The sequence below is a fragment of the Miscanthus floridulus genome, chromosome 19 (genome assembly GCF_019320115.1).
Source record: "Miscanthus floridulus cultivar M001 chromosome 19, ASM1932011v1, whole genome shotgun sequence".
Classification (NCBI taxonomy): domain Eukaryota; kingdom Viridiplantae; phylum Streptophyta; class Magnoliopsida; order Poales; family Poaceae; genus Miscanthus; species Miscanthus floridulus.
The window spans coordinates 29,225,855-29,249,043 of record NC_089598.1 but is presented as its reverse complement, the minus strand read 5'-3'; the positions used below and the strand labels follow the sequence as shown (position 1 = coordinate 29,249,043).

The 23,189-nt window shown below is 44.7% G+C and overlaps 1 pseudogene; it reads left to right on the top strand.

Annotated features, from left to right (window-relative positions):
• Positions 1 to 22,044: 22,044 nt before the first annotated feature.
• On the top strand, positions 22,045 to 23,083 carry LOC136529553 (ethylene-responsive transcription factor ERF014-like; annotated as a pseudogene).
• Positions 23,084 to 23,189: the final 106 nt, after the last annotated feature.

Here is a 23,189-nt window from a genome sequence, read left to right as displayed (position 1 = left end):
GGTCGGCATCGCTCGGGCTGAATGTGGCCCAGGCGGGAAAGAGGTTTCCCAGCCTAGGCCCAGGTTGCGGCCTGGGTCACGGGAGGGCGCAGCGCTTCTATGGGCCTTGGGCCGGTTTTCGTGCCTGGAATGCATGTGGACGCACCGCGCCATTCGGCCTTGGTCCGAATTAAGTTTTTCTATTTTTAGTAGCAAAATTTCTGCTTATTTATTTTTAGAAGCGAATTTTGATTAGTTTTCACCTCTATTCAATTTTGAACCAACGGGATAAATTGTTCATAGAGTAGATGAGCACAGAGAAATGCTTCTGAAAAGTAGATAAATTATGTTCTTAAGTTTCCGCTGCAAAGTTCAATGTTGATATCTTCCAATTAAGTTCGAACCTGAAAGGATCAAGATGCCCAAGAGGGGGGTGAATTGTGCTAATTCTAAATTTTCTTACAATAAGTAAATCCTACGGTTAGCCCAATTAACCCCTTGTGCCTAGAAAAGTGTTTCTATCAATCTAACGCACAAAGGACTTGCAACCTATATTCCAAACTTACTCTAGCATGGCAATTCTATGAATGTAAAAACAAGTATTGAATTGCTCAAAGTAAATGCTCAAAGTAAATACTCAAAGTAAAATAGAGAGAGAGAGGAACGCGGCGATGTTTTGCTGAGGTATAGGAGAGTCGTCACTCCCTACTAGTCCTTGTTGGAGCACCCGCGCAAGGGTGTAGCTCTCCCTTGATCCGCGCAAGGATCAAGTGCTCTCTACGGGTTGATTCTTCAACACTTCGTCGCGGTGAATCACCTAAAACCGCTCACAACTTGAGTTGGGTCACCCACAAGCTCCGCCGGGTGATCACCAAGCTCCCAATCACCACCAAGCCGTATAGGTGATGGTGATCACCAAGAGTAACAAGCACGAACCCTCACTTGACCACGCGAAGCCTAATGAGAATGGTGAATGCACACTTTGCTACTCTTGATTCACTAATGAGGCTACTCTCTTGGATTCTCAAATCTCAATCACCTCACTAGGAACTTGCTCTTCTTGGCACTCACAAACGTGTTTCTCAGCTGTTGGAATGAGCAAAAGTAACTCCACACACGAGTAGAGCTTCTATTTATAAGGCAGTCGTTATGTGCCTCTGCGGGGTGACCGGACACTCCGGTCATGTTGACTGGACGCTTCGGTTAGTTCAACCCGCACACCAGTGATTAAGTGTTGACCGGACGCTGGTGAAAGCTCTAGTTTGGTTTTGGTTAATTGATGAAACCCTAAGTGCTAACCTAGTTTATCAAGATGATTATGAGATAGGTAGCACTACTCCAAGTGATGAAGCAATGGCGAAGATCATGACAATGGTGATGGCATGGTAATGGTAAAATGCTTAAACTTGAAAAAGAAGAAAGAGAAAAACAAAAGGCTCAAGGCAAAGGTATAAAATATAGGAGCCATTTTGTTTTGGTGATCAAGACACTTAGTGAGTGTGATCATATTTAGGATTAATAGCCGTACTATTAAGAGGGGTGAAACTCGTATCGGAATGCGGTTATCAAAGTGCCACTAGATGCTCTAACTCATTGCATATGCATTTAGGATCTAGTGGAGTGCTAACACCCTTGAAAATGTTTGTGAAAATACGCTAACATATGTGCACAAGGTGATACACTTGGTGGTTGGCACATTTGATCAAGGGTAGTGAAGCTTAGGTGCAAGGGCAAGAAACTCCACTAGCGGAGTGTCCGCCCATAGAGTGCGGACAGTCCGACGGTGCCATCGGCACCCTAGACAGAAAAATTGGAGGTCACTGTGGGTGACCGGACGCTGATCTTGGGTGGACCGGCGCATTCGGTCAGGTGTGGCAGAGAGGTCACCAGTTTCGGTGTTGCACCGGACGCTGGACCTGAGATGCACCGGACGCTGGTTTCTGCGTCCGGTCAAACTAACATGGCAACACAGTGACTAGGGTTTAGCACCGTACACTGGTCTGTGTCCGGTCAAGGTGGACCGAACGCGTCCGATCGAAGAAAACCGGATTTGGACCCTTACTGTAAATGACCAGACGCTGGTGGTTCAGGGTCCGGTCAGTTTTGCCGGAGCGTCCGGTCAGTTAATAGCCGTTGTGATCTGGCGGCTCAAGTTTAACTTAGAATGACACGTGGCTTACATCTATGGACTGGACGCTGTGTCTAGAGTCCGGTCAGTATGACCAGAGCATCCGGTCAGAGCACGTTTTACCCAGTGAAGGGGTACAACGGCTCTATTTCGTGGGGGCTTCTATTTAAGCCCCATGGCCGGCTCAAGCTCACTCTCTTGCACATTTTCACTGACATAGCAACCTTGTGAGCTTAGCCAAAGTCCTCCCACTCATCTCCATCATTGATTCATCATCTTTGTGAGATTGGGAGAGAATCCAAGTGCATTGCTTGAGTGATTGCATCTAGGGGCACTTGGTATTTGTGTTGCGCTGCGGATTTCGCTTGTTACTCTTGGTGGTTGCCACCACCTAGACGGTTGGAGCAGCGGTGGAGGATTGGCATGAGTTGGTGATTGTTCGTGGCCATCTCCAGTGATTGTGAGGGGAGTTGTACCTTCCCTGGCGGAGCGTCGAAAGGTAACTCTAGTAAATTGCTCGTGTCATTGAGTTACCTCACTTGTGGGTCGGTTCTTGCGGTGTCCTATCATGTGGATGAGGTTTGTGAAACACCTCTTAGCCGCTGAACCACCAAGTGTTGGTCGACACAACGGGGACTAGCATGTTGGCAAGCACGTGAACCTCGGGAGAAAAATTGGTTGTCTCTTGTCATTTGCATTCTCCCGGTGATTGGCTTAATCTTCATCTTGTGATTGGTTCATCCCCTACACAGCGGTATAATCACCCTACTCACCTATTTACATTCTTGCAAACTAGTTGATACACGCTCTTTAGTATAATTAGAATTGAGAGCTTGCTTTATTATTGTCATTCATCTAGTTGAGCTCTTTAGAGTAGCAAGATTGAGAGCTCTTAGTGAGTAGTTACATAGCAAGTTTGGGTGCCTAAGTAATCATTGCAACTAGAATTGTTGGATAGGTGGCTTGCAACCCTTGTAGAGCTAGAGCAAGTTTGCATTACGCTATTTATCATACTAATCAAATTGCTCTAGTTGATTTGTAGATTTTTAAATAGGCTATTCACCCCCCTCTAGCCATATTAGGACCTTTCAGCTGGCAGGGTCCGATCACCACTGACCAGACGCGTCCGGTCGCATTAAACCCTCACTAGAACCTTACTATACTCGACCGGACGCTGGATCCTCAGGGTCCGGTCAGTATTGACCGGACGTGTCCGGTCATAGATTCACTCTTCTGGAACATTACTGGAGTTGACTGAACCCTGCGACCCACGTCTGGTCACACCGGAGCCAGCGTCCGATCAGCATTTGACCCTCCATTCACTTCCAACTCTCGATCATATGTGAATGAAGTTTGCTCCATAGGATCATAGGGTTATTGTGGAGCTACCTAGTGCTAGTTTTAACAAGTGTACACCACACCTAACTCACTAGACTCATCTAGGTCAAGCTACCCGTCCATACCCCCCTTAATAGTACGGATAAAGGAAAAACAAAGTCCTAAACTACTCTAAGTGTCTCTCCAACTCCAATCGACACTTAGAACTAGTCATCCTTAACCTTGTCGTCCATCCTTTGAAAACCAAAATGATTTCCATCGTAGGGGCATGACCACCTTGATTGCCCAATCGATCTCCATTACCATGACCTAACTTAATTGCCTCTACAAAACACACGTTAGTTATAGTAATCTTGTATTGTCATTAATCACCAAAACCCAACAAGGGGCCTAGATGCTTTCAATCTCCCCCTTTTTGGTGATTGATGACAATACCACCTCGAGTATGTGAAAGAGTGAGGTTTTTGACATACTTGGTTCATATAAGCTTTTGTCAATAAGAACAAGAGCGTTAGGCACGCTTATATGACCCAAGCCAACACAATGTACTCAAAAGATATGAAATAAGCATGAGTACAAGTGATGAAGCTCATTTGCATCAGAGTAAAGCGTGGAAGCAAAAGCAAATGTGCATAACACAAGTGATATGACATATAAATGAATTCAAAGTAGAGAGCACACATGTCATAAATCACAATCACGTAGATATCACTATCACATAGATATAATAATATGCATGAAGGTAAACACACGAATGCATAAAAGTAATAGTATATCACACAAATAAGACTCCAAATGTAGATAATAGACTAATAGCTAACTAGGCTCCCCCTAAGAGTCGCTCCCCTTGAGTCTACATACTCGAACCCTCTCCCCCTTTGGCGTCAAACACCAAAACCTAAGGGTCGGTCGGCGGGGCTGCAGCGAACGAGCCGGGCACTAAGGTACGAGGGGCAAGCTGGAACTAGGCGCCATCATCATCTAACCCTAAGCTCTGTACTGACTGACCATCTGTGGCTAGAAGCATCGCTAAAGAGGTCTAGGTCTGAGCTGGAGCAGGTGCTGCCTGTGATGCTACTGGTATATCTGTCGTAGGATCTAAAGATGCGACAGACAAAGGGAGCCTCTGAGTAGTCACGGCGACAGGAGCTGCTGTAGAGGGACCTGGGGCATACATATGTGGTGGTGTAGGCATCCCTATCAACTCGCTGAAAGATCCTCCAAGACTCCTAGAGACTGACATGTTAGGTACAAATAGCGATGGTAACTAATCCGGTGTGAAGCCCGTCTGATATGGTGTGAACTGCGGGGCTACCACTGGTGAGGATAACCACTGGGACACCTGTACTGTGAGAGAAGCAAACAGAGCTGGAGGCTATCCCTGACTCTGAAGCCCACTAGGTTGTACTGTTGGAGTCATCATAGTGGTAGTAGCCTGACCAATCTAGGGCGAAAGCTGTGGCTGTGGGGCCCCAATGACTGTCACTACATGCTGCATGAATCCCAAAAGCTGCTGCTGCATGAGTAACTGCTGCCGATGCATCTGCTGCTGCTGCTGCTGCTGGAGGACCTGCTGCTGTCGCTGGAACTCGTCCTGACAAGCCTAAAACCGTGCAAAGTTAGCAGCGGTCTCCTAAGCCTGTCTAGCCTGATCCTGCTACATCTGCTCAAGGATAGCAATCAAAATGGGGTCCATCTGTGGTGCAGGTGGAGCTAAGCTAGAACTACCGGCCTCTACATCGTGTCTGCATGGAGGCATCTAAGGAAAAGGCAGGTAGTCGTCATCTGAACTATCATTAGACTCGCTCCTCTCCTCCTAAGCCTCAAGCTGCACGTCCTCAGTAGTGGCTATGCCTTTGATAATCTCGTCCTGCTGAGCTGCGAACTCTGGTACATCTGGACGACGGCAAGGCTGAGTGGGTGCCTGTGGAGTGCTATGCCTGATCCTCTGTGCCATGTTATAAGCTAGAAACTCTGTAGTGGCACCTCTGTACTCTGCAACCGTCTCTGGTGTCCTAACTTGCACAGCCTTGAGAATAAGGAATGTGATCCAATGTGCATATGGAAGCTACCTATGACCCTTGAAGCCCTCAGCTATAGTATCCTTCATCTCTGATAGAAGGAGGTCCCAAATATCAAACACAGTCTGCTGCATCAGGGCGTTGAGGAGCCAAAGCTGGAGGCGAGTCAAGCCCTCTCGGTATCCCATCTTGGAAAGTAGTGTCCTCCTAATGATAGCCTCTAGCACTCTAGCAGTAGGAGTAAGGTCACTGGGGTTCCTCCTTGACCCCTCACCAAAGGGCTCCATGAAGCAATGGCGCACAAGATCTGTAGGGGGCACCAAACCACCATGAGGGCACCTAGAGGCTATTGCTGTCCATAGCATACCTCATGTAACCTGACAGGCTGCTCCTGTAACCTCAGTATCTCCCTATCCCTCTAACTCATCATCCTACAATCTCTGCCTCTGAATGCAAAGTGAATATATCTATGGTGTGGGTCAATATAGAGAGAAGCATAAAACTGACGAACCCAGGATGGAACATATACTCCAGTCCATCTAATCAAATCTGTTAGCCCTAGCAGATATGCAAGGTAGGGGCGAATATGCTCTCCAGCTACTGCGACTACAGCCTCAGTGCTGCAAATCCGCTGAGATCTGAAAACTGCTCCACTATTTAGATATGCATTATAGAAGTCTTCCTGGAGCGGTGTGTAGAATCCCTCTGAAGCTCTCTCATCCCTCCTGGGTGGAAACCACACATCAAACTCCACAAAGTGAAGCTGCTGAACCTACTTGGCCGTGGTGGCCCTCAAGTCAAGGTGGGTCACTAGAGGCAGACCCTATGGACAAGGTGGTGGACGTGATCCCCTCCGCTGTGTTGGTGGCCTCGGTAACACTGGAACCTAGGTACGACTAGAGCGGCATAGCAGTGGCTGGGGTGCCTGCTCAGTCTCCTTAGCCTCCTTGGCCTATTGACCCTCCTAAGTCTATTGTGACGACTGTCCCTCATGTGTCTCTTGAGCTGGCTAAGGCTCTACTAGTGGGGGCTGCTGCTGTGACTCCTGCTGTGACTCCCCCTAAGGCTGAGGATCCACAATGCGAAGACATCGTCCTGCCATCATGATAGTCCCAGGTGGACTACCATGAAGATGCTCAATCTGCTCAAGTCTACCCTGCGCATCTGGTAACAGATGATCTGCAATGACAACTCCACTGCGGGCACCTCCTCTCTCGGCACACTCTGTGGCCTCAGCAACTACAGCTGCTCTGGCTGTCTCTGCATTAGGGTACTTCCTCTTCTTGGATGTAGTCTTCTTTGTCGCCTTGCCTTTAAGACCTATAGGCAGGCGAGGCGGAGGCCTCCGATCATCATCTTCTGGACCACCACCAACGTTCTTGGTGCGAGCCATCTGATCTGACTAGAACCACTGCCGCTGACAAGAGCAACTGTCCACTGACACTTTTGAGGCTTGGCCTTGATCCATACTCATGAGCTTGGCTCTGAGTTAACTGACAATAGCACCTGTCACCTCAACGACACCGACTCGCTGCACGATGGAATAGATGGATATACAAGTAAATACGATATATCTAATAGATGCGAAACCCTATGAGAGCAAGCAATGTAGGTACAAAATTGAATCGACTGGCATGCTACCTGATGAACCGACGATCCAAAGAAAAGGAAAGTGACACGTGGGGGAACCATCGAGTTAGGGTTGGCGGTGAGCAGTTAGTCAATAGACCTGGATGCAATGGAGAACAATGCTTTGAAATTGATTTAGGTTACGAGCGAGGCAATGAGGGTTAGGAGCTAGGTCAAGGGCAATGGCATTAGGTCAGACCCTAACCGACACTGGATGTGGACGGCAGAGAGGCAGCTCTAGACCACGGCGGTGCAGGCCACGGTGTGGAACCTCGATGGCACTGGAAGAAAGACACGACGACATGCTAGGTGGCGCAGAGCAGGCGCGGTGATGCCGCGAGCAGCTGGAGATGGCGTGGACATGGGCTAGCGGCGGCGTGCGCACGGGCTAAGGCATGCGGGGCTCAGCGGCGCGGGAAGTCACTGGAGGTGCGTAGGTGGCGAATCCAGCGAGCATGATGTGGCGGCACGGGACGATGGGGGCACGACGATGTCAGTAGTGGATTAGGTCAAAAGAAATCGTCGGTGCTTTGATTAAATAGGGTGGCCCTCACGAGTCAGAAACGGAAAATAGGAAAGAGACTTAATGCCGCATGATATCTACTGACCAGACGCTTCGGTGGTAGCAACCGAACGCTACCACCCAGTGTCCTGTCGATTCTAGAGAGGTCCAATTCCTCTGGAATCACGACCGGACGTGTTCGGTGAACACCGACCGGACGCAGCCAGAGTCCGATCAACTCAGCCTGATTCTTCTTCACACGACTGGATGCTGAGACGTCATCTGACTAGATGTTGAAAGGTAGAGTCTGGTCACTCCTTTGTAGCAAGTTCACCACCTGTCAACTGACCGAACGCTAGACTGCAGAGTCCGGTGCAGCGTCTGGTCACCCTTTTTAGCAGATCTTCAAAGTTCCTTCGCGCTGCCTATTCCCAATCGAGTCCCAACTCAAATAAGATCCAAATAAACACCAATTAGGACTGATGTGAGTGACCTCTCTCAAACCCTCATATTTTTCAAAATATTTTGCCTTAGGCTATAGCTCTTTTTAAGAAAATAGGCAATAAGAGGGCAAATGGAACAAAACGACAAAACAACATTCATGCATATGCAATACTTGTAAGTAAATCTAGTTGCTTGTCAAGTTTGATCCAAGGTTAAGCTTCTTCACACGCTTTTCGGCGGTTATCTTAATCATGTTAGACAAGCCCTATATGCATTATAAAGCATTAAACATGTTGTATATTACAATGCAATGCAAGGGACAACACAAGCTCAATTTTTAGTGAAGTTGCTAAAATCAAGCACATTGAGCTCATTCCGCAATCTACAAAATGTAGCCTCATCCAGAGGTTTAGTGAAGATATCTGCTAATTGATCTTCGGTTCTTACACCTTCTAGTGATATATCATTTTTAGCAACATGATCTCTTAGAAAGTGATTGCGGATATCTATGTGCTTGGTGCGAGAGTGTTGAACCGGATTATTTGCAAGTTTTACCGCACTTTTATTATCGCACAAAAGAGGTACCTTTTCTAGAACTACACCATAGTCTAGCAAAATTTGTTTCATGTATAATATTTGTGCACAACAAGCACCCGTGGCAATATATTCTGCTTCGGCGGTGGACAAAGCCATACTATTTTGTTTCTTAGAGGACCAAGACACAAGTGATCTACCAAGCAAATGGCACCCTCTGGATGTGCTTTTTCTATCAACTTTGCAACCGGCATAATCCGAATCGGAATAGCCAACTAATTCAAATATAGCTCCTTTAAGATACTAAAGGCCAATGCTTGGTGTGTGCTTAAGATACTTAAGGATTCTTTTTACGGCAATTAAATGTGTTTCCTTAGGATTAGCTTGAAATCTAGCACACATACACACACTAAACATGATGTCGGGCCTAGATGCGGTTAAATATAACAAGCTACCAATCATGGAATGGTAGAGAGTTTGATCAACTGGGTTACCTCCCTCATCTAGGTCGAGATGTCTATTGGTAGGCATTGGTGTCTTGATTGGCTTACATTCATCCATCTTGAATCTCTTGAGAAGATCTTTTGTGTATTTCTCTTGAGAGATGAAGATGCCTTCTTTCATTTGCTTGACTTGAAAACTAAGAAAGAATGTAAGCTCACCAATCATGGAAATCTCGAACTCCTTTGACATCAATTCACCAAATTCTTTGCATGAGTCTTCATTTGATGATTCAAAGATGATATCAACAACATATACTTGACAAATGAAGATATGCCCATCAAGCTTCTTGGTGAATAGTGTGGTGTCGACCTTCCCAATGGTGAAGCCCTTCTCAATGAGGAAGTCCCGAAGACACTCATACCAAGCTCTTGGGGCTTACTTAAGCCCATATAGTGCCTTGGACAACCTATAAACATGATTAGGATATCTAGGGTCTTCAAACCCGGGAGGTTGATCAACATAGACTAGTTCATTAATAAAGCCATTTAAAAATACACTTTTTACATCCATTTGATATAGTTTCATTTCATGATGTGATGCATATGCAAGTAGGATACGGATGGCTTCTAATCTTGCAACCGGTGCAAAGGTCTCTCCAAAATCCAAACCTTCAACTTGGGAGAACCCCTTTGCAACTAGTCTTGCCTTGTTCCTCACAACAACACCTTGATCATCTTGCTTATTGCGGAACACCCACTTTGTTCCAATGACTCTTGCACCTTTTGGCCGCTCTTCAAGAGTCCAAACTTCATTGCGAGTGAAGTTGTTCAACTCTTTATGCATGGCATTGATCCATTCCGGATCTTTAAGAGCTTCTTCTATCTTGGTAGGCTCATAGCAAGAGACAAAAGAGTGATGAGCAATAAATGAAGCAAGTTTTTGAGATCGAGTCATTACACCCTTTGATGGACTCCCTATGATGAGATCTTGTGGATGATCTTGTAGGAGAGGTGTATTTCTTCTATTGACCACTTGAGGAGGAGGTTGTGGAGCATCAACATCTTGTGCTTGTACCACCATTTGCTCATGGGAGATATGAGTATCTTTATTTTCTACTCTTCCATCTTTTTCACCATCTTGTGGCACACTTGATGAAGAAGGATTGATCAATGACTTGTACATCATCTTCATCATCTTTTGGCTTGATGTCTCCCACCAGAATATTCTTCATAGCCTCCCTCAATGATTCATCACCTACATCATCAAGATTCTCATGTGCTCCTTGGAAGCCATTAGATTCATCAAATTCCACATCATATGTTTCTTCAACCAAGCCTGGTGGCATGATTAAATACTCTATATGCTTTGGACTTTGATGAGTAACCAATAAGAAAACCAATATCACAATGTCTTTGGAACTTACCTAGGTGTTGCCTCTTTTGTAGATGTAGCATTTGCAACCAAACACCCTAAAGAAGACATCTGGCTTCTTCCCATTGAGCAACTCATAAGGTGTCTTGCCAAAAAACTTTTGAAGGAATAGGCGATTGGATGCATAGCATGCAGTGTTGATTGCTTCTGCCCATAGAGCTTCGGGGGTGTTATACTCATCAAGCATTATTCTTGCTAGAGTGATCAATGTTTGGTTCTTCCTCTCAACTACACCATTTTGTTGAGGAGTATAAGTTGCGGAGACTTCATGTTTGATTCCAACTTCATCACAATAAGCTTCTATGTTTGTGTTGTCAAATTCTTTCCCATTGTCACTTCTTATCTTCTTGAGCTTTACTTCAAATTCATTTTGTGCTCTCTTAGCAAACTTCTTGAAATAAGATGCAACTTTGGATTTGTCATGAAGAAAGAATACCCATGTATACCTTGAATAGTCATCAACAATCACAAGACAATAAAATTTCCTCCCAAACTCTTGTATGTTGTTGGTCCAAATAAATCTATGTGAAGGAGTTCTAGCACTCTTATGGTTGACATGAAAGCTTTGGTTGGATGAGTATTTGCAACTTGCTTGCCGGCTTGACATGCACTACAAAGCTTGTCCTTTTCAAACTTCACATCCTTCAACCCTCTCACCAAATCATTCTTCATAAGCTTCTTGAGTGAGCTCATCCCAACATGAGCAAGTCTTCTATGCCATAGCCACCCAAGTGTTGTTTTGGTGAATAGGCAAGTCTTCAAATTTGCATCTTCGGAAGGTGAAGTCCACTAGATATAAGTTGTTGTATCTAAATCCATTGAATATCACTTGATTATCATCTACCTTGGATACAACAACCTCCTTCTCGGTGAACAAGCATTGGAAGCCAAGATCACACAATTGTCCAACGGATAGCAAGTTGAAGCTCAATGAAGCAACATAAAGCACATTGGAGATGAAATGATCATTTGATATTGCCACTTTGCCCAATCCTTTAACCTTGCCCTTTGAGTTATCTCCAAATGTTATTCTCTCTTGTCCATCTTCATGGTAGTGTTTATGAGTAGCTCACTTTGGAGATGCTTGCCTCTTGCAAACTTGCTCAATCCCATCTTGAGATGCTCTTTCTCCATCTTGAGCTTCTTGTTCTCTTCCTTGAGAATATCATTGTTCTTCTCTTCCTTGAGCTTCTTGTTTTCTTCTTTGAGCTTCTCATTCTCAAGGATCAACTCTTCATCATGATCAAGAGTTTCTAACACAATGGTGTTGTGGCTTTTCATCTCTTCAAGATCTTCATGATCTTTTCATTTGTATTCTTGAGCTTGACATATTCATCATAGTCATTGCGCTCAACCACTTTCTTGCCTTTGCCACTAGATCCTTGCTCAATGCTCTCATCAATCAAATCATCACATGATGTAGCTATATCAATATGACAAACATGGTTAGTAGCATCATGTGGCTCATTTGGTAAAAATTCTTGAGCAATAACAAGAGTATCATAATTGATCTTTAGAGTTGTATGTTTATCTTTTAGCTTGTTGTGGCTAGTGATGAGCTCATTGTGCACCCACTCAAGTTTATCATGTTTATCTTTAAGCTCTTTCTTAGAAGATTTGAGCTCCTTGAGTTTGGATAATATAGCATCATTTGTCTCTTTAAGCTCAACATTAGCCTTTTCCAATGTATCGCATTTTGCTAAGAGTGAATCATTTTTAGCATCAAGCTTTTCATTTTTAGCTCTACTCTTTCTAATGATCTTAGTGTATTGTTTTAGTATTTTGACAAGATCATCATATGAAGGTGAATCATCATCATCGCTATCGCTATCATCATCACTAGCTTGCTCATCATGACTACTATCATCATTATTTTTTACCTTGCATTCACCCTTGGCCATAAGGCATAGGTGTGTAGAGGATGATGGCGTTGGTGGCGGTGAAGATGAAAGATCAATAGCAATGGCGGCCACCTTCTCATTTTCACTATCATCATCGGATGATCCACTAGATGAATCAATGTTCGTGAGCCAATCACTGATGTTGTAGGCCTTTCCACTCTTCTTCTTCTTGTGGAAGTCCCTCTTTTTGCCATCTCTCTTCTTGTATGGCTTGTTCTTCTTCTTCTCATCTTCATCTTCATTACTTGAGTCATCTTTCTTGCCCTTGTTTTTGTTCTTGAACTTGTCTTTCTTGGGCTTGATGCATTGATGTGCTAGATGACCAAGTTCACCACAATTAAAGCAATCCATTTCGGAGATTGGCTTTCTTCTAGAGCTTATAAAGAACTTCTTCTTCTTGCCATCGAACTTGATGCCACTCTTGTTTAGATTCTTTAGCATTTTGGTAGCTTTCTTCACCATGAGAGCAAGATCTTCATCTTCATCTTCTTCATCACTTGAGCTCTCATACTTAAGTCTTGCTTTGCCCTTATCTTGGCTAGCTTTGAATGCTATGTCCTTCTCTTTCTTCTTGGTAGAGGATGAGCCATCTTGTGGCGTGATGTGCATGTACATCTCATGAGCATTGATCTTTCCCAAGATTTGTGTCGGTGTAGCGGTGGAAAGATCACCTTGGTGTAGCACGGTCATAATATGCCCATATTTGTCAATGAGGAGGACACTCAAGATCTTTCTCACAACGTCGGATGGTGATATTTGAGTAAGTCCAAGCCCATTAACTTCCTCTACAAGAACATTCAAACATGAATACATCTCATTAGCACATTCTTTGGGAAGCATCTCAAATGAATTTAGCTTTTTAATCACAAGATGATAGCGTTCCTCACGCTCACTCTTGGTTCTCTCATGGAGCGCATAAACGTCCAACCATAGTGCATGGGCGTCTTTATGGTTCCTTACGCGGTTGAACACATCTTTATAAAGGCCTCTAAAGATGTTGTTTCAAGCCTTTGCATTCCACTTTTCATAATTAACCTCATCGCCTTGTAAGTGTGTAGCATCCTGAGGTTTTGGGAAGCCTTGTGTGGCGGCTCTAAGTATACCAACATCTAGAGCTTCTAAGTACGCCTCCATACGGATTTTCCAATATGGAAAGTCATCTCCCTCAAAGATAGGAGGAGGTCCATCCCTGTGAGACATCTTGCTCTAAGCGATTAAGCTTAAAAACGTGAGTACGAGGCTCTGATACCAATTGAAAGGATCAAGATGCCCAAGAGGGGGGGGGGTGAATTGGGCTAATTCTAAATTTTCTTGCAATAAGTAAATCCTACGGTTAGCCCAATTAACCCCTTATGCCTAGAAAAGTGTTTCTATCAATCTAACGCACAAAGGACTTGCAACCTATGTTCCAAACTTACTCTAGCATGGCAATTCTATGAATGTAAAAACAAGTATTAAATTGCTCAAAGTAAATGCTCAAAGTAAATACTCAAAGTAAAATAGAGAGAGAGGAACGCGGTGATGTTTTGCTGAGGTATCGGAGAGTCGCCACTCCCCACTAGTCCTCATTGGAGCACCCACACAAGGGTGTAGCTCCCCCTTGATCCGCGCAAGGATCAAGTGCTCTCTACAGGTTGATTCTTCAACACTTCGTCATGGTGAATCACCCAAAACCGCTCACAACTTGAGTTGGGTCACCCACAAGCTCCGCCGGGTGATCACCAAGCTCCCAATCACCACCAAGCCATATAGGTGATGGCGATCACCAAGAGTAACAAGCACGAACCCTCACTTGACCACACGAAGCCTAATGAGAACGATGGATGCACACTTTGCTACTCTTGATTCACTAATGAGGCTACTCTCTTGGATTCTCAAATCTCAATCACCTCACTAGGACCTTGCTCTTCTTGGCACTCACAAACGTGTTTCTCAGCTGTTGGAATGAGCAAAAGTAACTCCACACACGAGTGGAGCTTCTATTTATAAGGCAGTCGTTATGTGCCTCTGCGGGGTGACCGGACGCTCCGGTCATGTTGACCGGACGCTCCGGTCAGTTCAACCCGCACACCAGTGATTAAGTGTTGATCGGACGCTGGTAGGGTCCGATCACCACTGACTAGACGCATCCGGTCGCATTAAACCCTCACTAGAACCTTACTGTACTCGACCAGATGCTGGATCCTCAGGGTCCGATCAGTATTGACCGGACGTGTCCGGTCGTAGATTCACTCTTCTGGAACCATACTGGAGTCGACCGGATGCTGCCACTCAGCGTTCGGTCACTTCAGCACTTAGCGTCCGGTCGCATCGAACGCAATCTCCTTGATCAAATGAACTGACCGGACCCTATGGCCAGCGTCCGGTCGCACCGGAGCCAGCGTCTGGTCAGCATTTGACCCTTCATTCACTTCCAACTCTCGATCATATGTGAATGAAGTTTGCTCCATAGGATCATAGGGCTGTTGTGGAGCTACCTAGTGCTAGTTTTAACAAGTGTGCACCACACCTAACTCACTAGACTCATCTAGATCAAAGGAAAAACAAAGTCCTAAACTACTCTAAGTGTCTCTCCAACTCCAATCGACACTTAGAACTAGTCATCCTTAACCTTGTCGTCCATCCTTTGAAAACCGAAATGATTTCCATCGTAGGGGCATGACCACCTTGATTGCCTAATCGATCTCCATTACCATGACCTAACTTAATTGCCTCTGCAAAATACACGTTAGTCATAGTAATATTGTATTGTCATTAATCACCGAAACCCAACAAGGGGCCTAGATGCTTTCAGAACCAATGGGAGAATTTAATTTAAAGAGCAGTTATATTTAGTGAATTATGATTGTGCTTATCCTCTATTGTCATTTTCTGACCAACGTTGATGATGACAATATTATAATTAATTTAAGTTTGAGGTTTAAATCTCTGATAAATTTTACACCAACGTGGTCAATTTTTCAGAGAGTAGATAAGGACCAAGAAATATTTCTGAACTAATAGAATATATTTTATTAACATATTTCCGCTGCAATGAAGTTGATTATCATCTAATTAAATTCGAGCCAATGAAAGAATTTAATTTTAATGAGTAGTTATATGGATTTTAAGTTAATTTATGAGATTTATGCATTAATTCTATTTTCTGCCCAACGGTGATGTAGAATTAATGCAGAAGCATATTGTATGTTTTATTTTTAACCGACGAGATCACTCGGCTGCATGCCAACGGGCTGCAATGCTAGGGTATGTGAATGAAAAGGCTTGAGTCAAGCCAGTTTAGGACATATTTGAGTTTGTTTACAAATTTTTTGATTAAATTGGAACAAACGGGAAGATTTAATTGAAAAATGAAGTATAAGTGAATGTTTTAGTCGTCATGACTAAGATTTCGTATAGATGTATCCCGCATGGAGAGAAGTTTTGGCATAGTAATTATGCTAGTCCATCCTGCATGGCGGGAGAAGTTTTATGATGAATCATATGTTTTTGTACCCCACATAGCGAGATAAGTTTGGGTAACTCTTATGCTATCCTAGTATTGACCATGGTACAATAGAAATGCATCGTTATGGTCAATACTAACCAAAGGATAAGAAAAAGATGCAAGCGTGACTTGCAAAAGTACCGCTAATGAAAGACATCGTTGAGTTCTTAAAGTGAATTAAGAAAAGTGTACTCCTAAATGGATCAAGAAATAACTTTGTTTACATGACACAATCATGTGAATGAAGTAAGTTATAAGTGTCTCCTCGTTTACGGGCTTTCTAAATAGTTATTGAAATTATGGTAGTAAAGTTCATGCCATATTTTAAGGGGGAGAATATTAATATCAATTAAGAAAAATACTCTTCATTAAGAGTGAGATAAAGATCAATTAAGAAAGATACTCTTCATTAAGAGTGAGATAAAGGACGTTGGAGGAGTACAACGGTTACAACAATGACACCCCTAAACAGAGAAATAGCTAAATTCCTGGACCTTTTAAAGTTCTGACTGGAAAATAGCGTAGTCAGTCTCAAAGATGTTAAGGTGGTGCTTAAAGTGCCATATAAGATTTTAACAGATTAAACCCAAAATAAGATATTTGAAGATACACTATCTTTAGAAAAGATGGAAAGATTTGGTGGAGCATGGCATGTAGAGGTATATAGAGACCTAAGACTTAAAGAAAAGCGGGACTGCATGCTCACTTCAGTGATTCAAAAACAACGAATCTCTCAATACCTGTTGATGTTGTATGACTTATACAATACCTATTGTTGGCTTTTTGAAGAAGATGAATAATATAAACAAGGATCTTGTAATACAGTAGCCTGTAGAATCAATTGTCTCTTGGCAATGAAGAGCAACAACAGCTCCATATAAAAGTGCCAGTAGATGAGGCCCCAGAAGATCTTAAAGAATTAGTAAACCAGTTTTTCCAATGACTATAAAGTCTATGTTAGTAAAGAAATTCAAATGGAGGGTGATTCTACCTCATTTAAAGAAGCCATGAGAAACGTTTACTCGTTTAAATGGCAGAAAGCTATGGAAGTTGAAATGAATTCGTTGAATACCAATGATGTTTGAGACTTAGAAGTAATTCCTAATGGAGCAAAAACAGTAGGCTATTAATGAGTCTACAAGACAAAATGTGACTCCAAAGTGAATATAGAAAGATATAAAACACGACTTGTAGCAATATGCTTTATGCAAAGAGAATGAAAAGATTACAATGAGAGTTTTCTCTCCAGTCTCATGCAAGGATTCTTTAGAATCATAATGGTGTTCATGGCATATTACGATTTAGAAATACATCAGATGGATGTAAAGACGACATTTCTCATTGGGGATTTATATGAAAACGTTTACATGGCATAACCCCAAAAGGGTTTTGTCGTGGAAGAAAAGAACATAAGAGATGCCGCCTGTAGAAATACATTTATGGGTTAGAAGTAAGTCTCTAGACAGTAGTATTTGAAGTTGATGAAACGATAAGAAAGTTTAGGTTTTTTAAAGAAAATAAGAAGGACAATAGCATTTATGCAAAGCTCAAGAATGGAAAATCACTTTCCACAACCTATGAATAGATGACATTCTACTCATTAGTAGTGATGTTAATTTGTTATTGGAGAAGAAGTTTTGCCCTCAAGTTTCAATGTGAATGATCTTGGTGAAGCGTCATTGGTTCAAGGAATCAAAATTCACCGAGATAGAATAAAATGGGGTATTAGGACTATCGCAAAGGCATGCTTAGAAAATATTCTAAAGAAGTAAAGTATGCATGTGAGTAAATCTATGCCTGCTTCTATAGTCAAGGGTAATGGATTTGGCAACTTTAAGTGTTCCATGAACCGATATGAGATCGATCAAAAGAATATGGTTCCATATGCTTCAGCTATTGAAAGCTTGATGTGTGTACAAGTACAAGTAAGAACTTACCTTGATGTAGTTTATGTATCCGGGATATTTTAGCAGAAGTCCAATTCAGATATAGATCACTAGAATTGAGTTGAGAATGTCTTGCAATTTTGCAAAGTATCATAGGCCTCATGCTGAGTAAGAAAGAATAAGTACTCTTAATTAGTTGAGGGTACAAAAAGTTAAGTCTTTGCGAGATATGTAGTAAAATCCACAGTAGTTGTCAAACACTCGTAGTTGAAGTATTATTGTGGAAAAGCTCCAAAGAAGCGGTTGGGGTGTCATCAGTGATGCATACCATAGTATGGCTTGTCATGAGGCTTAAGGAACAGGCAAAAGGAGGTTAAGAGAATTTATATCCGGATTTAATAATGGTAGACAACAACAATAACAATTTAAAGTAAGTTAACTCCTAAGACAACAAGTCAAGTGTGCTGCCAAACACATCGACACTAAGGAATATGTTGTAAAGGAGAAAATCTAGAATCATTTTGAAAGCATTGAGCACATAAGTACCGAGTAAGTACTTGTGGATCCGCTTACCAAAGGCTAACCACCCAGTGCGTTCAGAGAACACACAGTCGACATGGATTTATGGGAAAGCCTATGATTTCTGGATACTAAGGGCCTAGTTGAGTATCTGTTTCAAAACAGAGATGTGCGTTGTAGCTGTTTAATCTAATGGCAACAGACCGTGACGATGAGGCACACTCTATGCACTGATCTGTGATGGAATGGGAGCAAGATAAAGTAAGTAAGTTAAGTTTAAGTCATAAGGTGAGATCAAGGGGGAGAATGTTAGGATTGATCTCATCCGACTCAGTCCAACGACCGTGTCGGACCCCTTGACTGTGTCCTGATCGGGGACACACAATCAACCACTGGTCGGCGGGCCCCTGTCACACAGCGCTATAAGAAGGAGGTGGGGGCCGGGGTACAAGACACGAGGTTCAACGCCGTCACTGGACCCTACCGAAGAACCCTAGTAGCCCCTCCGATCGTGGGCAGCGCTGCAAGTGACGGGAAGCGCCGCCGGCAGCCCCCGTCCTCTGGTCTCCACCGCACCTACGCTGCCACGACACCGGCGTCCACGTCGCTGCAGCGCCATGGACGCAACTGCGCAAGGGCGAGGTACAGGAACAAGTTTCCCCGTCTAAATCAAGATTATCCTCTGATCTACGTTTTAGACCAGCGCTGCAGTTGTTAGATCAGGTTTCTGAACATGCAGTCCAAACAATTGTCAGCCTGTTCGGTTGGGGCTGAAACGATCGTATACGATCGTGGATTATTACGGCTGGTTTAGTGTGAGAGAAAACTACTATTCTGGCTGGAAATTTACAATCATTTACGACCGGGCGAACAGGACATGTATGGAACACTTCAAACTTCAGAGTGGAAGCGCGGCTTAGTGGTGAGTGCCGCATTGGTTTGCAGCAAGAGCCGATACTGGTCCGAAACATCAGTTGCCAACGCCTGACGGAAACAGTCGGGGAAATGTTTTTGGGACACTTTCGTCATCGAGAAGACATCAGATGGAGTTCTCAACTAGGGCATGTTTGGATGGCGAAATTTTTTACAAAATACACTGTAGCGCTTTTCGTTGTTATTTGTCAATTAATGTTCAATCATAGTCTAATTAGGCTTAAAAGATTCGTCTCGTGAATTTCGTCTAAACTGTATAATTAGTTTTATTTTTTATTTATATTTAATACTTCATACATGCGTCTAAAGATTTGATGTGACGAAAAATCTTGAAAATTTTTGTAAAATTTTTTGATCTAAACTGGACCTAATAGCGGGCATGTTGAGTTGAGGTCTGTCGCCCCAATGCAAGTCGTATCTCTCGTACTGCCGTCCATGCCTTGTAAATAAACGACATTAGTGTCAGGAGGACTTGTGTTCATCTGCGTGATTGATCTACCCATGTCGGCGGCTTGATTGCTGATGATGCGTAAGCGTAACAGGCACGGCCAAAACTGTTGTACCGTGGCTTTGTGCCGACCCTTCTTCTGCCCCCCATGTGCACTGCCCTCATGCAAAAGCAAATAATGAAAGAGAGTGAATGAATAACTTTACATTCAAATTTTAAGTTGAGCCGCAATTATTAGAGGACATGCTCTTTTTTTTTAAGCGACGACGAGGAGATTGTGGAATGGAGTTCCACTGCATCATATTCATGCACCATGTTCGCTTGATCGTATCAGCCATGTTTATCAGCTATGATAAAGTGTTTTTCTTTCACAACAAAAAAAAAAGCATTAGCTGACTTATAAGCCACATAAACGATGAAGCGAACGGGGTGATGATGCGGTTGCGAAGTAGGAAAACAGAGGGTGTGCAGGAAAGGTCCAAAGCCACGCTGAAAACTGAACGTCGATCATGGACAGAACAGTTGAACACACAGATTTGTGGGCGTGAGTTGTAACTGGAACCGCGGTTTGAAGCGGACAGCAAGATCGTTCCTTCGCCAGGTTCACACGCAACACAGCCCCAGCTTGTCTTGGCTGACGAGCGCGTCAGACCAGCGTGACAGTCCGGCGCGAAGTGAGACAAGGCTCGTGCATTTTTGGGGGCGAATCGAGAGCTCTTTTGTACGGAGAATCAAACCGATAAAGTGGGATCATGACGAACAACACCAGCACCCTAGCACATGTACTAGAAAAAACTTTTCCCGAAAGGAAAATCCTGAAAGAATGAAAAAAAACAAGCCTTTTGTTTGTTTTTTTCGTTTATTCTCCTTTTGATGATAACCTGAAGAAGAACGAACAGTGTCCCTGCTCGTGGCACGAAGCTTCCGGGCATGCTCGTGCCCATCCCCTGTCGCGGCCCGATGGCTTCCACTTCCAGCTCTCCTCCCACACGCTGACGACGGGCCGAAAGATACTTGACGCCAAGATGGATCAGCTATTCGCGCTGCGCTGCTGTCGATTTCCTCGGCTCCCTTTTTCTTTGACGAAACGGGCGCAAGCAAACGGAAACGGTCTGTGGCGGGGGCGGCCCACCCAACCCAACCACCTCCTTGGCACTGGCAGGCAGCCGATCGCTGCAAGTTGCAGTCCCGTGCAGCTAAGCTCCAGCTGCCTCTGCCCGCGGCAGACACCGCCCGGCAGGCACACGGCAGTCGCTACCGTGCTGACGCTGTACGCCGCCGCACGACTATAGGGCTCGGCACTTGTTGATCTCCTCCATCTCCTGTCGCCGTCTCATCGCCTACGTACGTCCGGCCGGCGTCCCCACCGCGGCCCCCAAAGTCCGCGAAGCTATTGGCTGGATTTACCTGTCACTCAAAAGTCACGTGCCAGTCACTGACCCAAGTTTGCTCTCGAAATTCAAAAGTCGACTGGCTTGTTTAGATCACCTCCAAATTCCAAGTTTTTTCACTCTTTCTCCGTCACATTAATTTTTGAACGTATGTATGGAGCATTAAATATAGGTAAAAAAAAACTAATTACACAGTTTGGTTGTAAATCACGAGACAAATCTTTTGAGCCTAGTTAGTCCGTGATCAAATAAAATTTATTAAATACAAATGAAACGTGCTACAGTGTCCAGATTGCAAAAATTTATGATCTAAACCAGGCCCCAGTGAAATCCAAGCTTGAATCTCAAGCCATTTACCATGTCCGCGGCTGTGAATTGTAGCCATTTAGCCGTCAGGATCGGAGTAAGTTCCAAGCGACAGGTAGGCGCTGTTGACGCACTTCGAGTTGGGTTCTGCCAATTCGTACGACAGCTGTGCAAGTCGTACAACATCACGCAAGATCCTCGCTTTACCAAAATCCACGGCCTTTGCTTGTTTATACTACTAGTACTAGTACTCGTACTACTTCATACGTATACCACTGCAGACTTGCGCACTGCACAGTACCCACCTGGCGTGGCGGGAAACTCCATCAGCAGGAAAGGAATGCAGGATGCTTCCTCGTTCGAATGGCCCTCTGCATCACTGGCAGCTGTACGGCTGACCTAAGCTTATGTGCAGCCTGTTCGGTTGGCTGGTTCGTATCATTGCTGGTTCGTAAAGAAGTACTGCTGAATAGTTTATGTGAGAGAAAAATACTGTTTCGACTGAAAATTTACGATCATATACAAGCCAAACGAACAGACGTGTCCCGTCACACACACCGTGTCGGTCCTGATATGAACAGGAAAGGTATTCAAATGTTCAACCACCAAACAAATGCAAAAACTAATGCGCAAGACGCTCACATTGACATTAGCACAGTTGCGAGCATGCCATCCTATAAAACGTGGGCATACATCGCCAAAGTTTCCCCAGGCAGACAGACAAGCACAGCAGCAACATCACTCACTCATCCAGCTGGTACCACACACATTCATAGTACACGAAGAACCTTGCGTTGCAAACCATCGCCGTCCGTCGATCGTGTCCAAGGAAACCAAGAAACCAAGCGGCGTCTGGGAAGAACGAAGCCGGCCGGAGAGCTACTTATTATCAGACATCATGGTGAAGACGGCGGTGGTGGCGAGCAGCAATGACGCCGCGGCGGCTGCGGCGGCGGCGAGGCACGGCGCCAAGATGACGTACGGATGCGGAGCTGGGGCTTGTGGGTGTCGGAGCTGCGGGCGCCGGGCCAGAATACGCGGATATGGCTGGGATCCCACTCCACCGCCGACGCCTCGCTGCTCTGCCTCAAGGGCTCGGCGACCGCGGCCGACCTCAACTTCCCGCTCCGCCTCCCGTTCGACCTGCCCCCCGCCGGCGCCATGTCGCCCAAGGCCATCCAGCGCGTCGCCGCCGCCGCCGCGGCGGCGGCGTCCAGCGCCACGCCCTTCGCGCCCTGCGCGGAGAATAATAATTGCAGCGCCTGTACCGACGGCGACGGCGACACCACCCCGGCGTGGAGCAGCAGCTCGCCAGCCAGCGACGACGTCTCCTCCCCGGAGTCCACCGTCAGCAGCGAGAGTGATCTCTCCGGCGACGTGGACTACAGCTCGCCCGCTGACATCGACGCCTTCTTCCAGTCGCCCAAGTGCATGGACTACGCCCTCATGGACCCCTGCAGCGCCTTCTTTGCGCCGGCGCCGATGGCCACCGACGACGACGGCTGCTGGGAGGACGACGGCGGCATTGCGCTCTGGAGCTTCTCCACTCTCGACTGCTGATCCAAGTGGCGTCAGGGAAGCGGAAGCAATTCAGACAAGCAGTTACTGACAAATAGCCGATCAAGTGACCAAAAACTGGTTGCTTCATCAACGGCACAAATTCCATATACATGATATGATGATAATTTAATTCGATGTATGTATACATTCTTAATAAGCTAATTTTTAAGCATTGTAGCGGGGAGCTCTCATGGATGGAGCTACATGTTTTAAGGTAGCTTCCATGCATGAAGTTAACCTCTTTACTATTGCTTGTTTAATTATGAGTAAAAACAACTTTATTTCCAGTATAATTGCACAAAGAAATT